Source organism: Pinus tabuliformis, chromosome Q (assembly GCF_031772625.1).
Source record: "Pinus tabuliformis cultivar Carrire ecotype Pingquan chromosome Q, CPIR1, whole genome shotgun sequence".
NCBI lineage: Eukaryota > Viridiplantae > Streptophyta > Pinopsida > Pinales > Pinaceae > Pinus > Pinus tabuliformis.
Genome location: NC_142296.1, coordinates 599043711 through 599062544, shown reverse-complemented (window position 1 = coordinate 599062544; position 18834 = coordinate 599043711).

Genomic DNA, 18834 nt, shown 5'->3' with positions numbered 1-18834 from the left:
ATCTAGACAAGAACAAGTTTCACCTTCGATAGACTCGTTAAAAAATCACACAGCGATGGATTCACCCGAAGGGTGGAATTATACAACAAGCATATGTTATCCTCCTCAAGCTTGATAAAAAATAAAGAGGTACTGGTTAGCAATGACTGGGGAAAATGGAAAAAGGGGTAAACCACTTTTGGTAGTAGGTCGCTCTTGAGCATGACACTTTCACCTCATCACTGTGATTATTTGGGTTGTGTTATCAGCTTGGTGGTTATCATACCATCCATCACTTTGTTTTGGGTCAATGCTACCAATTCATTTCAGTGTCATTGACATGTTCAAGAGAAGTCATTCAGTTAAAATTCATCCTCTGCAATACCATAAACTTTCATTTTCATGACCGCCATTCTTGAACTTTGTGTCTTCAGTCAAATTCCGTCTCCAAAATAATTACACTCGTTTTGTGTCGTTGATGTGGGATACATCAAGGCCCTCCTGTGACAAGTTGCTTCTTGTCGACATTAGCTCATTATCCAATAAGTTGACTTAGAAACACCCTTCTAGTACCTTGAGGCTTACATACATCAATGGCAGGTTTCTCGCTTTCGGCGACAGGTTGACATCAATGGCCTTCAACCAAAAGATAATGTTCGACATCAAATCATCCATTCACACCATGCAGAATGTATTGCAGTACCTTGAGGATTATTATCATTATCAATGTGTTAACGGCTTACATCATTGGATGGTAATCAGACAGTGTCTTCCCATGTTTGACTTCAAATCTCATATTCACATGGTTAGACTCGTACTTGAGGAAACGATTGAATGAGATAGAAGACCCTGGATCTAGTTTCATCCATCCAGGCTGTGATTTCAGGAAAAGTACCAAATCATCTGTACAATGGCTTTACATTGATGGTCATTCCAATCATGGGTCTATATCTGTAGACAACTGTCTATGTGTGTGTAATGAAAGTTTATATGCTGAGCATGGGTATGCCTTCCCTGAACGATTCATGAGAAAAAATCAAAATATCACGATATAGTATTTTAATCGATGCAGGTCACCAACCACTTCCGAACCTCCTCATCACATCATAAAGCATTTCACTCGACATTAAATTTTCGACTTCATGCTTTAGGGGGAAATTGTTACAGATCCATTTGGGCACATCACTCCCATCATCTAGATCAGTGTTTTAGGGCTCATCAAACCTTAATTTCAGTTGCTACATGCCCTAAACAAATAAACCTTTTGAATGCCTCCTTCCCAGACAGTTTCATGGCCTGAAGACATCCTAAAATGACTCCCAGAGGGACCAGCGCAGGTAGGCCCATGCAAGGGTGCTCTACAGAGCACTTAGGCCTACTTTCACTGCGCTAGGAAATATTGAGCGAAATTCACATAGGGTTCTAGGAACATTCTTATATTTTGGAGCCATCTAGATGATTCCCACACTTATCATCTCTATGAGCTCGAAAATGGATGAGGAATGAGTTAAGATACCTCCTATCCTCTCATCCCTTCCTCCATGGAACTAATTCCAAGTATGGAAGGCCATTCAATACTCTCATTGATGACAAAACCTCCTCTGCCTTCCTATAAATTGAGCACTCATCTAAGTGATTAGGGGCTAGACTTTGATGAATTGTAAGGAGATAATGCTAGCTTGAGAATTGAGACTATTGTAAGTGTCGTTATGCTGCTGGAATGTCATGCTTATGATGTGATGTGGATGGAACCAAAGTTGGAGGAGTGACTTCGAATCAAGCTTCATGGTTGTAATTCTTCCTTCTATTTAATAAAGTATTTTCATTGTTTTCCATATGCTTATCTTGATATGTTATGCTTATACGTGTGAATGTATCTGATTCCATTTACATGAAATCAATAGATCTTTTGCTTTGATTTGTTCTTTGTCTTCTGTTGATGTTTACAGGTACTTCTTAAGCGTGTTAAGTATGGGAAGGAGCGACATGACCCATACAAAGGAGATAAGAGGAATGCGAAAGTACAAGTAGGTCCTCTCATTCTCTTTGTCTTATCTATTGTTTATAGGAAAAGGTTAAAGTGCTTTAAACTATTGTTCTAGATGTAACTACGTATCTAGGGAATTAGTATTTATCCATAGATACCAAATTCTCCAAAACAAATTGTGCTATTGTCAATGCTTGGTTATCTCTTTATTCCCTCTATTTTTGTGGAATCACTTTTTAGTCGATGATACCTTGATGGAAAATACATTCTTTTTCGAAGAAAACCATAGTGGAATCACAATGCTTAATATATAACTAGTACCACCTACTCTAATTAGTTTAATAATTGTTTAGTTTCATCTGGTCAACTGATTTGAGTAGAGTAAGGAGGGGAGGGAACTTTAACAAGTGGATTTTAATTTAGGGGGTGTATAAATATCATTCTCTAAGGGGAAAACCTCTACTGTTCTCAATAAGTTGGGTCCCTATTTCGCCTCATTAAATTAGTAAGTGTCATTGCACAATTCTTTGAACAAAAATATAAAAAATAATAAAAGGAAAAAGAATAGACAGGATTCCTGCGTAGAGAGGTGAAGCAAGAAACTCCATCATGGTACTATCTAGGCTTGTTAGCAGCAGAGCAATGTTTGTGTCCTTGAAGTGACACCGTCACGCTACTATCTAGGCCTGCTGACAGTGGAGAAACACCACAGATGAAAACCAAGACTCTAAAAATTCTTTTTCACTTGTGTATCTATATACTCCCATTCCCAATCAAAACATCTAATTTTGACTTGTCTTTATAATGTGTCATCGATGAAGAGAATGGTAGGGACTATATATTCAAGTTAAGCTAAATAAAGAAGATAAGTTGATCAATGAACTGAACAATACAACATGAAGAGTTAGAACTTGTTTACATGAAGCAAGACCCCTATAAAGAGCTGGAGTTCTACTAGTGTGTTGTCAAGTGTTGTAGATACTACAATCACCCTCCAATATTTGGCCCATGCTTTGATTTTGGAGCCTCCCTTCTGTCCACGTAAGCTTATCATTTACTATTGGCAAGTATTCATGCCATGATAAAGACTTATCTTTTCATGCTATGCTTGTGATGTGTTGTTTTAATCTCGGTTTGATACCTTTCAGATACAAGCAATCTCTTGACTTGACCTTACAACATTTGTAACCACCCTCCTCCCACACCTACCCAAGTAACCAGCCAACCAGGGTAAGTGTGTGAAAAGAGAATACTATGATTAGATTCAACCTCCTATGTGACCTTAAGGAAGTGGAATCGACAAAAACACAACATACAAACCTTCCAAATTAACTACATGACTCCTAGGAACCATCCCAACCATTATGTAGCTAGCCCTTGGGTCCCACTGAAGTTTTTGACCACTTAACCATTAGACGTTCTCATGTTATAGGACTGCCATTGTCCAGGAGGCTCTAGACGCTCTCATCACAAGGCATGCTAGCATTCTGGGACTATTTTTCTCGGTGTCGTGCCAACATCCCTGGGATTTAAGCCACTTTTTCAGGCCCAGAGCCCATTTCACTACTAGAACGAACAAAGTTTGTTCTTCAAGTTAAATACTCCAGAGAACTTGGAATATGTATATCTCCATTGAGATACAAGAATATATATATATATATATATATTAAAATGTATGAGTAAGAATGATGTTACAAATGAGAGTGAGGGGCTTGCTTATATACTAGGCAGGTGCCTCGAAATCACTAATTGGTTTGTTAATTAGGTTTTATATAGTTTTTATCTTATGCTGGTGAGATAGAAATAGTAACTTCTTCTCCTACAATAGACCCTTTAATTCTAAATAGCACTGAAGCATAATTATGTGAGGTTTCTGGAAAATTTCCTTCAATTCTGAATTAGACTCCATTTTTCTTTGTCGATATTTTTATGTCAACAATGTTTTAAAATCAAAGTTAACTAGTTATTTTAATATATTTTTCTAATACTTCTTTTCATCACACCATGTACTTTTATACAAATATTCACACCCCTAAAATTTGGCTCTTAATAATTAGTAATACCTTTTGTGTTTTAATATCACCTTTTATGGACTTGAGTGTCTTATTTTTCTATTTTAGATTGTATATAATTCTTGAATTTTCACTACACTTTAATATAACATCACTCTATTAGAGTAGTTTATGAAAATTATACCTTATTATGTCAATTTTTTATTTTTTTTTGTGATGATCCACATTCACTAGTTACATCGGTCATTGTAAGTGATTAGAATTCCTTAACAGTAGGTAACAACTCAGAGGTAATTCCACATTGATGGTACATGAACTAGTTGTCACTAGTCTTTCATCAATAGTGGTATGATGACTCCGACAAGGGGGAATGAGCAGGGATGGCATAGGGTGGTACACAATGGCTTGTGGGATGTGCAACGACTATATGAATGGATGCACTGACTAGAGAGATTAGGTGACGGCCTGTGGCGTTTTGAAATAGAATAGGTTGATACAGCAACAAATGAGAAACACGATGGTTTGATACAGTGGGAGACTTGGTCCATGGTGTCTTGACAAGGGTGAATTTTATGGAAGAATGTTGTGATTACGGAAATAATCATTAGCGCAAATGAGTGGATTGCGGTTGTGTGCAGGCAGTGTATTGGAGATTGGAGTAACAATATGGCATAATGGATGGCATGGTGTTAGGGTTAGTTGGTGCGTGCTGGTTGATGACTATAGTCAATGGCCACAAGACATGGTTTGTTGATGGGTAGATAGCCTCTGGCTTGGGAAATGAAAACAACTTGTGTAGGTATGGCCAGCAGTCTGTTGTGGCCGGTCTACGTTGTGGTATCACTGCACATGCTGATTGCGGTGATAGAGGAGGGAGAGAACATCAGTTTGGAGTTGCTCCTTGGCTTCTGCAGTGAAGTCTGTTCTAGCTGTCGGTGGCTCTAATTTTGTTTTTTTAATTTATATATATATATATTTTCAAATCTTTGAAATTTTTTTTTTACTCTTTTTTTCATGTTTTTTTCTTTGTTTTTTCTTATATGATATACTCTCTTTTTTTCTTAAAAAAATGTCCAAGCACCTCTCACGAACTCATCAATGGAGAAACTTTAAAATTATATCAAAACACTTCAATCTTGACGACAACAATGTTGACGAAATCTTGATGGCCAAGGGCCTGGATCAGAGAGCATGACTCTGTGCAGTGGTGGAGCAGCTAGAGGATTGAAATACTCTAATACTAAATGGAACGAACAAAGTTGGTTCTTCAAGTTAAATACTCTAGAAGACTTGGAATATGTAGATCTCCATTGAGATACAAGATATATATATATATATATATATATATATATATATATATATATATATATATATATATATATATATATATATATATATATATATATATATATATATATATATTAAAATGTATGAGTAAGAGTGATGTTACAAATGAGAGTGAGGGGCATGCTTATATAATAGGCAGGTGCCTATTCATGGAGGTGATGTCCCATTTAGACATGCCTCTTCAACAATAATTACTAATTAACTAATCATTATTACAATTATCATCATTATTTATATTTAATATATTTTATTCATAACAACTGCCGAGAATTGAATGACCCCTTCATAATCGTAAGATAACATGGAAACAATGATACAAAAGTAAATAGTTGAACAAGCCCTTAATCAGACCCCTACTAGCCATGGCATGCATTTCATCAAACATATCACAAATATGTAATATACATGTGTAAATAATAGATTTAAGCATAGGGATCTCATACTTATATGAGGATCTCTAAGAACCATTGTTCCCTCATATCATTTGATGCATTATCATCTATTAGGTCATAGATACATTGTTAATTCATTTACATGTATAAACATGATGAGATCCATATATAGCCACTGTCATAAACTCATACATAACCAAAATAATAGAAACATAAATACCAATGAAATCACAACGATATGATCCACATATAAACCAATATGATACTCATAGAAATACAAAGAGAAATAACCTCATGTGGATGATGAAAAATCCAAACTCGGGATGAGACTACCATGTTCCACCCGACCATAGAATGACTGAGCCAAATCTCTCTTAAACCATTCGACCCCATGCCATATTCCAAGCATGAATGTGGGAATCAAACAAAAAGAACCAACTAGGGCATCCTAAGGCTAAACCACCTCACCCTCATCAATAGAAACCAGGCTTTACCTTAATCCATCCCAGATAATTAGGCCAACAAAATGAAGATGTAATAATAGGCTTTACCATGATCTCCACCTGATCACTAGGCCAAACAAGCATGGATACGACATGATTTCTCCACTTACACTGTGAGGATTTTTCCTCTCTCCTAGTCTCTTAGGCTTTACCAAAATCCACACTGGATCACTAGGCCCTAAACCGAGACCCACTCTCCAGTATTTACCACATATCCCAACCCAAGATTACTAGGCCCTAAACTGAGACCCACTCTCCAGGATTCACCACATATCCTAACGCATGATTATTGGGCCCAACGAAGATCAAACCATTGCTTGGCTTTACTGTATATCCTGCCATTCATCGGAAAGGATATCTAGGCCCACCGAGGCAACACAAAATTTAGCTTTACCAAAACCCAAAGTCTAGTTCAAGGGTTACTAGGCCATGTGTTCTATCATTCGGGGATCCACCTCACTCATCTTTTAATCCATCCAGAAATCCAGCTCAACCAGAACAAGAGAACCCCATCACACCATGGCTATTCGGAAATGGAAAGGCTAGGTTGGAAACACTATCACACTTGGAAAAACCCATTCCATATCAACAAAAGAACCACATGCAATACCATGCATGCCAAATATAGCAAGGAAAATACACACACAAATTGATACCTACAAAGAATATTATTGTAGCTGCTTGATCCTGCTCTTCCTTGCTTGATCTATGCTTCCTCCTTCCTTCTTTGCCTTTATTTATCCAATGCCAAAATGCTCCATGAAAACTCTAAGTTTCCAAGAGTGAGAGATAGAGAGAGAACAATGAGAGAGCTCCAAAACTAAAGTAACAAAAGGTTACAAACTGATCCTCAGAAGCCTTTTTATCATTTAGGCCTTTATTTTCTTCATTTTCCTTTATTTTCCTCCTCACATGAAACCTGTGAGCTTTCACCTTCCTTTTCTCCTAATTTTCATTATTTTCATGAATAAATCTGCCAAAAATGCAAATTTTCCTTTCCAAATATTTAGCCATTGCCTTTGCCAATTTCCTTAAACATAATATACCAAATGAACACCCACTAGGATGTTTTTCCCAACATTCAACTTGGAATAAGTGTCCCATCAACCGTGGTCATTATTTTTGCCTTTATTAACTTTTCTTACCTAGAATTTTCACCAGGGTTGTTACAAAATTCTCCCCCTTGGGGGACACTTTCCTTGGTGTTCAACCACACCTATACCTCAGAAAAATCACTGAAAACAAGCATAATGCCCATGGATATTTATAACATAGCTCGATGTAATATTTATAATGATCACCCTACTGAGAAGAAAACCAACATGACAACATAACATGCATAACATCATCATGACACGACACCCATACCTCTTATTGGAGCTTTCTAACATAGCTCATGGAGGTATTTACATCCATATACATATGCACATATACCAACACATCACCAAACATGTACCGAAACATATACCAAAGACATATACCAAAACACCATACCAATCTTCTTTGCCTCAACTGACAAAAAATGAAGGGTACATAGCCCACATCTAATCCACCATATCCCATGTAGCTTCATCGGGCCCAAAGTGCTTCCACTACACTTTAACCTACTCGATTGCTTGGTTCCGGAGCATGAGCACCTTTTTCTGCAATACACACTGAGGCTTCGCCTGGAGTTCTCCATTTGGTTCCACATGCAATACAGGCCAGTCAATCACATGATCAACATCGTTAACATACTTCTTAAGAAATGACACATGGGAAACATCATCAAATTTCAATTTCGAAGGCAGTGCAAGTTGATAGGCTACTAGCCCAATCCTCTCAATAATTTTGAAGGGTCCACAAAACTTTGGTGCCAGCTTGGCATATGATCCAATCCGCAAGGAGCTCTTCTTTGGTTTGATGTGCAAGTACACTTGTTCCCCAACCTAGAACTCCTTGAACAACATATTTTGATCTGCATAACTCTTATACCTATCATGTGATTCATTTATATTCTTCTTTATAACCTGCATTTCCTATTCCATGTCCACCAACATGTCCGATCCAATCAACACCATGTTAACTAGATCGATCCAACTGATGGGAGTATTCCAACTCTGCCCATACAATGCCTCAAACAGACTCATCTTCAAAGATTCCTGATACCCATTTTTATAAGAAAACTCTTCTAGTGGAAGATACTCTTCCCACTTTCACTGCTGATGCATCACACACATTCTCAACATGTCCTCCAATATCCAGTTGACTCTCTCAGCATGTCCATGTATATGCGCATGATAAGCTGTACTGAAGGCTAACTCTTTACCCAAACTTGTAAACAACTCCTTCCAAAACTTGGAAGTGAACTTTGCATTATTGTATGACACAATCTTCTTCAGAACACCATGAAATCTAACTATATCTCGAATGAATACTTGTGCTACATCGCTAGACGAGAATGTAGACTTCACTGGAATGAAGTGTTCTACCTTTGTTAACTTGTCCACCACAACCATGATGGAATCATGCTGAATCACTGTCCTTAGAAACCATGTGATAAAATCCATGGAAATGACCTCCCATTTCCATTATGGAATCACAATCGGCTATAGCAGTCCACCTGGATTCTTACACTTTGCCTTCACACGCTGACAATCAAATCACCTAGCCACAAACTTTGCTAAATCCTTCTTCAGATTTGTCCAATAATAAAACTTTTTTACTGCAGTCAATGTCTTTTGATAACCTGGGTAACCTGAATATGGTTTCGCATGAAACTCTCTTAAGATCACCTTCTTGAGCTCACTGCTATTTGGCACATGTATCTTGTCTCTGAATCTAACCAATCCATTTAATGTAAGACAATGATCCACATCTTGTGCACCTGCACCTGTACCACTACATGAACCTATACCTATACCTGTACCTATACTCTGCTGCAACCTGTGCATAATATCCATATACTTGACATCCTGCTGACCTTCCTACAAGTTCCTATTATGTAAGCCTATCCCATACGAGCTCATAGATGCTAAGTGATTTACCTGTATCTTCCTTCTAAGAGCATCTGCCACCCTATTCTCCTAACGTTCATATTCAATATCACTAATCATGGCCAACCATCTAGCTTATCAGGCATCCAGATTCGGCTGGTCAAACAAATACCTTAACCCAATGTCATCACTCATCAGTACAAACCTCCTGACAAGAAGATAGTTCCTCCACATCCTAAATGCATGTATGGTCGCTTCTAACTCAAGATCACGTGTCAGGTAGTTCTAATCGTGCTCTTTTACTTTTCTTGACTCATATCATACCACCTGTCCATCTTGCATAAGGACTCCACCAAGTCCTCTCTTGTAAGCATTTGTGCATACTACAAACTCTTTGTATGGATGTGTAATCTGTAGCACTGGTGCATGTGTCAAAAACTACTTAAGCTACTCAAAATTGGCCTCATGCTCCTCTGTCCAATCAAACTTCTTACCTTTCCTCTGCAATGATGTGATATGATAAGCAATCTATGAGAAGTTCTCGATGAACCTCCTGTAATAGCCTTCCAACCCCATGAAAGATCTCACCTCATCCACATTTCTAGGAGCTACCCACTCCATGATGGCCCTTATCTTTTCTAGATCTACTACAGCTCCCTCTTTGGAGACAACATGTCCCAAGTAATCTACCTCAGTATGAAAGAAATTGTACTTGCTAAGCTTAGCATACAACTGATGTTGTCTCAACAACCTCAACACCGCTGCTAAATGCTTGGCATTGGCATGCTCTTCCTCATTTTTAGAATATACCAATATGTCATCAATGAACACAATAACAAACTTATCCAAATATAGACACAACACATTATTCATCAAGCACATAAATGTACTTGGAGCATTAGTCAAACTAAATGGAACTACAACAAACTCATAATTCCCATACTTGGTCTAGAAAGTTATCTTGTAAACGTCATCCTCTTTGATGCGTACCTGATGATATCTGGATCTCAAGTCAATCTTATAGAACATTGTTGCTCCCTCCAGCTGATCAAACAAATCGTGAATCCTCAGTAATGGGTAGCTGTTATTGATAGTCACTTTGTTCAACTGCCTGTAATCAATGTACAATATGAGAGTGCCATATTTCTTCTTCAAAAATAATATTAGTGCACCCCAAGGTGATACACTTGGCCTAATGTATCCCTTGTCCAACATTTCCTTCAGATACAACTTCCATTCCACCAAATTAGGTGTGCTCATCTTGTAAGGTGCTTTTGATGCTAGAGATGCCCCTTGCACTAACTCAATAGAAAAGTCTACTTCCATGTGAGGTGGAAACTCTAAAATCTCCTAGGGAAACACATCTTGAAAATGATGTAGAATTGGGTACCTGCTCAAAACATTTGCATCCTCAACTTACTTACCTTTGTCACTAGAAATGTGCACTACGAACAACACACATCCTTTTCTACAATTGTGCTTTGCCTGCATAGCTGTCACCATGCTAACTGATGTGGCTTTCTTCTTTCCTTGCAAGACTCTTGGTTCCCCATTGTCATCAACATACTCAATGGATTTATCATAACAATCCACCTTGGTTCTATGAATATACAACCAATCCATGCCCAAAAACATATTGTATTATCCCACTGGTAATACATTCAAATGTGTTGTGGTAGGCATACCATTCAAATCAAATGCAAAATCTCTTTCCCAATGATGAACTCGCTTCTTTGTACCTGTGGCCAACTACACTAACCAAGATTCTGCATGCAATTCTTTACTCAAACCACACTTGTCCACCAAGTCAGGACTAACATAACTATAATTAGATCCAGGGTCAATCAAAATAGAAATAACTTTATCATAAAGCTTCAATCCATCTTAATGATAGATGACTGATGGTCTGCTTGTTTGTTATCCAATGCTGCATAAATACGAGGAACACTCTGAACAACATCCCCAATAGTATGTGCCTCCTGTGCACTATATATCTGAGGCCTACGACCCTCATTCTATGGACAATCTCTCTTAAGGTGCTAATTTCCACATGCCCAACACTCCAACTTACCAATACCCTAACCTCTATGCTGTTGTTGTGACCGATGTCCCTATCTAGCTACATTGAACCTCTTTTTTGGTGCCACATTTTCTTTCTCATCTACATTCTAAGGCCTTGTTCTTTTCAGCTTCCATTTACCTCTACCTTTGTCTTTGCCTTTCCTTCCTTGTTGAGATTCATTATTTCTCTTTTACTCTTCATAGAAATGCTTCAATTTCCTAATAACTTCCTCAAGTGACTGAGGCTCATCATACTCAATTCAATCTCTAAATGCTAATGGAAATCCACTGAAAAATCACTTAACATTAGCCTTCTCATCCTTAAGATATGGTACATACCTCAATACTCTATAAACTTAGTCATGTACTCTTCATCTATCATTGATCCCATCTTTAGCTCAGAAAATTCTTTTGCCTTACTGTCGTAGTACCTTTCTAACACGTAGTTCTTCCTAAAAATCTTCTTGAACTTGTGCCAACTCAAGCCATTGGTCCTAATGTCTCTAACACGCTTCACATATTTCCACCGTATGTCTGCTTTACCTCTCATGCTGAAGATAGATACTTTGGACTTCATATTATTTGTGTAATTATGCAACTCAAAGAACCTCTTCATCCCAAGTATCCAAGCCTCTACAGCTTCCGAATTCTTCACATACCCATCAAAAGTAGGTGGCTTAACTTTCTTAAACTCATCTGGTAAATATCCCCTATCAATCATCCTATAAGGATGATAACAATGACGATGATGATGCCTATCGGAAGAAGAACTAGAATAATACCTATATCCATCACCTCTCCTATCCGGAGTATCCAACAATATTCCATCTCTAACTGTGTCATCTCTATCTGACCTATAACCACCATGATACCTACTTCCATATGCCCCATTTGTTTTGTCCTCTTGTCCATGGCTGATCCGAAGTGGCCCTTGACACTACAATTCTGACAAACTCTGAAGAATTATTGCATTAACTTCTTGTTTCTCTTGTGCCTATACGATTCTGCCATTGTCTACCTTACAACTCCTTATTTCTTCCTTCTAGATTCTCAAGGTGTTTGCCAAATTAGAAGAGTTCCCAACACCACACTACTCATATAACTAATAAGGAGAGACTTTGTAGTATACCATCTTGCTAGTCATTTTGATCTTTCTCCTGCAAGGCATACTATGTCAGCTAAACCAAATCACAATAAACCAACATACCCATTGTAGCAGCTACAACCACCTTCCAAATTTTTTCCTATGCTTCGTTTTGGAGCCTCCCTCCCAAAATCACAACAACTCATCGCACACTAACCCACATACTTGTGCTTTCATTGAGATTTATCTTTTGCATTTTGGTTGGTGTTTTCTCACTTGGTTTACTGTTTAACCCACAAGCCAATCTCTTGGCTTGGTTTCAAACCGGTTCCAGGCTTGCCTTAGTGAACTGCACAATCCTTGAGGGAAACCAACCTTGCCCTCGAGAATTGCGCAATCCAAGCCAGAAAGTGAGATTTCAACTCAAGAATTGTGTAGAGGGAGCTGACAACCTGCATTCACCTAGTAAATTGTGCAAAGCCTGAGAGGCAGGCCAAAACCACTGAGCCCAAAAATTGTGCAGAACCTATTGTTCCCAGAAGACTGCTTAGTGCATGAACTAGAGAGTTTCTCGATCCTTCCCAAAATTGTGCAATCTTTCCAGGTAGTGCATGAAAGTTTTCCCAAAAATAAAGAACCTAAGAGGAAAAGCATCCCTTGGAAGTAGGCATCTATTATTAGTTTCCTGAAGGTGACAAATTTCCATCTTTAGAAGTTTCAACCTAGTGTCGTTGTTGTCATTGATTCAAGCACACATGTTATGAAAACCATTTTTCTCAAATCTATGTAATGGACGCCTCTAGAGCTCACTTATACATTTGATCATCAAGCTCTAGCTTCCTTAGGAGGTCAAGGAGACTTCAGAGCATTGTCATCACTTTTCAGGGTGAGTTTTTCTTTTATCACCTTTTGCTTGTTTAGCTTGTGAGAGTGTTGTTTCACTCATTTTTTGAACGAACACTAGCGCTTTAACTCTTTTTAGCTTGTAGAAGTTTTGTTTCAAGTTATACATTGCCTTCCGCAAGCGTCACATGAGTATTCCCATTTTTGCACCAATAGTCCTTGTACACTGAATCCCTTCACATGCCTCCTGTTCCTTCATTTGGATCCATTGCTACACTTGTTTTACATGCATACATCTACACTTAGTTAGATATGCACTCATCCTTACACCATCCTTCAAATTTTCTTATTTTCACACTCCCCATGGATAGATCTGGGCTCCTCCTTGCTCGAATATCACACCTCACTACATGCACTGCATAATATAGGACCTCAAGGACTCTACCTCGGCTTCTGGAATTGTGAAGAGCCTATCCTAGGCTGGCTCCAGCTACACACTGTGCAGTTCTAGGAGCTAGTATCCCAGCTTGGTAATTAAGACTACATAATGCGTAGTCTCTCCCAAGCCCTGACTCAGACTGAACTGCACATTGCGTAGTTCTAGTCATCAAGCTTGCACACTGACTGCTGGGACTGTGTAGTGCACAATTCCCATAGTCAGTCAGTAACCACTGTTAGTCAAAATTGCACGATTCCTCTCATCTGATGCCCTGGTTGCTGCTTGATCATGATGTGAAGTTATATTTGTAAGAGCTAATGTTTTCTTGCCATGAAGGTCCTTTCTATCCCACGGTTACCACACTCATGAAGCACTTCTCTCCAGCAGTCATTATACCATGGTTCCAAAGAGAGCTGCTTCAAGAGAGACCACTGAAATAAGTAATTGGGAAGCATTTGAGCAAGCGCCAGGGAACTTTCTCATATATGCAGACGCCCAACTATTTATAGAAAATGAGTCAACACTAACATGGTAGCAAAACTAGGAGGATTGGCAGAAGCAAGCAATCCAGTACAAGATCAAGGAAAGAGGAAATTACTAACATAATAAAGGAAGAAAAAAGATCTAGAGAAAAAGTGGATTCAATCTTCATCCAGTAAAGTTTGAAAATAGAAGAAAAATGAAGAAGAGGACATAGAAAACATAGTAAAGGAATAGAGAAAAGCATATCGTGGAGGTAGCAGAGCTGAGACCACAACAAGCAGAAAAACAACTGAAGGAAGGACGGGAGCTGAGGAGGAAAGAACAAAAAGAGAAGTAGAAGCAAGAATGAGAACAAAGCCAATGCTCAATGATAGAGAAAACAACGCTGATATAGGTTGATGAGCTAGAACATCGAGTAACTGAGGAAGACAGTGAACAGATGTAGGTTCCCTGACTAATGCTAAATACAAGAACCAAGTCTAGTTAGAGGATGATAGGTACATGGACAAGATAAGGTGAGAGGCCACCAGGGATGACATGGAGGTCAGTCCACAAAACATGAAAAAGTACATCGGTGGTCTTGTCATGGTCTACACCATGCTACACATGCTTCAGGATGAGATGGACAGAGGTTCCAAGACCATATACCCAGAAGCTATGGAGGCAAGAGTCCACTATCAGGAAGACACCATCAATCAGTTTGGGGACGTCATAGCATAGTAACAAGCTTGGCACCAGTATGTGGCCAAGAATAATCAAGTGGAGGTTGCCAATTTGGTCTTGCCCCAAACTTCAGAGTCATAGTGTTGTGTCTTGTTAGGCTGTCTCTAACCTATTTTGTCTCACATGGGTACATGTGGAAAATGTATATTATTTGTAAATATGTTGTAAGTGAAATTCCAAGTGTCGTTAGTGGAATTTGAACAATCACTATGTAATGTAAAGAGTTATTTGTAAAGAAGTTGAAGAGTCATGAGGGTAGTCAAAGAGTCACAAGGGGGAATGTCAAGGATCACCCCACCCTTAGTTATAAATAGAACCTCATAACTCATAAAATAGGCTTTTGGGAGCCAATAATATGGATAAGATTTGCTTAGGAAAGTCTTGGAGAGTATTGTGACGAGCCTTGGATTCTCCAAAATGTAGATCAAGTACATCTCTTTCGAGGAGCATGCGGTGTTGACTACAATGTTCCACTATTGAGGCTAGTGGCTATCAATTGTATATGTACGGATGGAACTTTCACTTAATAATATAACTGATCCAACGCGTTTTCATGCATATGTTGTTATTGTAGTTGGACTATTATGGTTGCTTTAGCAATTTATGTTGTTTAACTTATGCATTTGTGTATGAACTATTTTGTATGCAATTGTATGATTCTTGTTGAAGATGTGTTGTTCGATTAATGCATCAATTTGGATTGTGGACTATTCTGCTTCTAGCTTGTGATGTCATTCCACTCGTGTGTTCCTTTCAAGCTGCATACTATTACATGCTTCTAAGGGGCACACTTCCTTTTCCCCCTTGTGTGTTAGAACCCCCTATACATATCACTTAACTCACTACAAGATCACACACTTGCTTCTAACAAAAGCTCATACTTACCTCTGTGTGCTACCACAGTCAAGGCACTCCTTTACTACCCACTGTTGGGACTCCTACTCCAAATGGTTTGAGGTCTAGTTGGGAATTCTTACTGGGGAGATCCCCTTTTCATGTTGGCACGTCCAACACCGTCAACATTTTTGCACAGAAGGAGGGCTAGATAACAGGCTGAGCCCTCAAAGTCTGCTTGAATCTTTGCACTTCATTCATGACTTACATCACAATCTAAACTCCGACATGTTTTTGTAATGAACATGATTTCAAAGTGTCAGAGGATGTCATCGATGACTTGTCACGACTCACATACAACAGTGAAGGTAGAATAACCTTGCTAAGACACAAAGTTGCCTTCTTAGGCTTTTGTGAGAGGAACGAAGTCCACTCGGATGACATTGCCTATGGTCTGTTTACTCACATGTTCGGATGGTGCATTCAACATGGTGTCTCACATTTCCTACAACCTCTATTCACTCTTGTAATCACATGATCAGAGAGTTAGGTAATTATTTCTTCCATTATGACCGTAAATCACTTAATAAAAAAATATGGAATTATAGAAAGCATCTGATGAATCTATTGCGAAATTTTGGGACCACTTTCATAATCTTACATTTCAAATCTTGGAAGATGAAGCTGATTGGAAATTTCTCAAAGAGAGATTTCAATATCTTCTTCACATATCTGAAAATCCACATGAGTTAGAATCATTTGGAGCCCTCCCATCATACCTCGGTATTAGATCTTCCAAATCTAATATGCACAAGGTCACAGTCATGAGTGACTCTCCATCCTCTTCTTATCAAACAACTCTAGCTCCACAGGACAAGGTGGGAGAAGTTGTGGACCAATATGTTGAACTGTCACCTCCTCCCACCCCACCTACGGTGGATACCTGCACAGATTTGGACTGTAACCATGATGGTTGTCACGTCATCTCATTTTCCAAACCTTCTTCCTATGGTTCCTATGATCCTCCGGATTTGATTGTGCTGTGTTCATCTATTCCGGACTCCACATCTGTTGTTCATGAGGATCAAGTTGTTGATGGAGTTGGTGTTGAACAACCAACCTATGTTGTCATTTTTTATTATTATATGTGGGAATCTGAAGAAGAACTTGTGCTGAAGGATGACCTCCTTCTGTCCGCACCTCATTCTCTTTATCTTGACATCTTCTGTGACCCTACCATTTATGATTTTTCTTGTGAAAATTCATACACGGATGTTTCTACTTCTGACCATTCACAGGACACACAAGATGTTAATCCATCATTTGATTGAGGAAAGGAAAAATATTTATTTCCAAATCCACCCAATACTTCATCTTTCAATTTTGAAAATTCAGAGGGTGAAAAATTATGTTTCTCATTAACCCCTATGTATGATTTGTCAGATCATGAGGATGCTGATGTAAATCTAGAGTTTTCTGATTCTAGCTGTCGTGATCTTTTTGCTCATTCATTTGATCACAATTCTAATTCACTCGCTGTTGATATTTCTAAGCCACCAGTCTTTGATGATCTATCTACTGATGACGTGGAACACCGGTCTTTGATGATATATCTACTAATGACGTGGAAACCCCTCAAGCTGTCAAGGCACTTCAGCCTAAGCTAATGATTATGTTAGGTTCTCACAACCCTGAGGTCAGTTCCACTTGCAATTAGAAAACTATTGAATAACCCTAGGCTCCTCTTCACTCTCTTGTGCACATTGAAAATCAACCCGATCTACATTTTTCACATCCTCCACCAGAATCACATAATCCTATCGCTCATGCATTAAAAGAGTCATGCATAGCAATTCATGTTGCGAATCAAAAGTTTTCTTCTTTCTGCATGTTTTCTCATTTTTCAAGATCGAAAGAGTTTACATGTTTTTTATTTGCGCACAATGTGATAGAACACCATGACACATCTGCAGAGTGTTTGTCATGTGCTTTTACTCTTTTATTTTCTGTGGACACATTCAAACATCGATCATGTTGGTTTTAATTACTTTATATTTCTTGCTTGCTGGTTTGTTTGATTATCTTTCTTGTTAACCATGCCTTCACTTACATGGGCTAACAAATGCACCGGTGGCTGCATTGTAAATATCACTTCAGGTGAGAATGGCCATGAACTATTTAGCTTAGGAGTAGGAGTAGTGTTTTCTTTCTTATTTGTTTTTTCTTCTTTTTTGGCTTTGCTTACTTTTTTTTTCTCTCATTTTACTGCTTTCCTTTGCTTGTTTGATTGTATGGTAGGATTAGTTTCCAATGACTCTGTGTTTGGGTTTTTGAGACAAGAAGGGTGAAATACAAGAGGAATTTTACAACTATCAACATTTTGTTATCTTTATATTCCATCTCCTTATGAAGATCTTTCATTTCTTTAGTCAATGGTACCCTGATGGATAATACATTCCCTTCAGAGTGAGTCTTGGTGAAACAAAACGCTTGCACTTTTAACTAGTACTACCTACTCTAATCGATTTTCTATATTCGGTTAACCCTTGTTGACTCAGTAAAATAGAAGTAAGGTGAGGGGGAAAACATTAACAATTATATCAGAGGTATATATAACATCCTTCTCTGAAGGGACAAGCTCTTCTTCTCTCAATAAGTCGGGATCCATCTTCTGCCTCATGAAATAAATCACTGCCTATGCACAGTTCTTTGAAAAATGAAAAAAATGAAAAAATAAAATAAAGGCGAAAGAAGAGAAAGGCTTCCTACAAAGAGAGGTGAAGCAAGTAACTCCATTGGGGTACTGTCTATGCTCATTGGCAGTGGAGAAATGCTTGTTTTCCTAAAGTGACATTGCCAGGGTACTTTCCAAGCCTACTAGTAGCGGAGAAACACCAGAAATGAAAATAAAACTATGATAGTCTATATTACTTATGAATCAATATACCCCTCATCCCCAATCGAAACAACTTAGTTGACTTGGCATGGTATGTGTGTTGTCGATAAAAGAGAATGGTAGGGAATACATATTCAACTCAAGCTAGTGAAGAAGACATGAAGATCAAAGAATCGAACAATACTTCCGAAAGGGTTAGACTCACTTTACATGAGACAAGGTCCATACAGAGAGCTGGAGTTCTACTAGTGCGTCACCAATGTTATAGTGGCTATA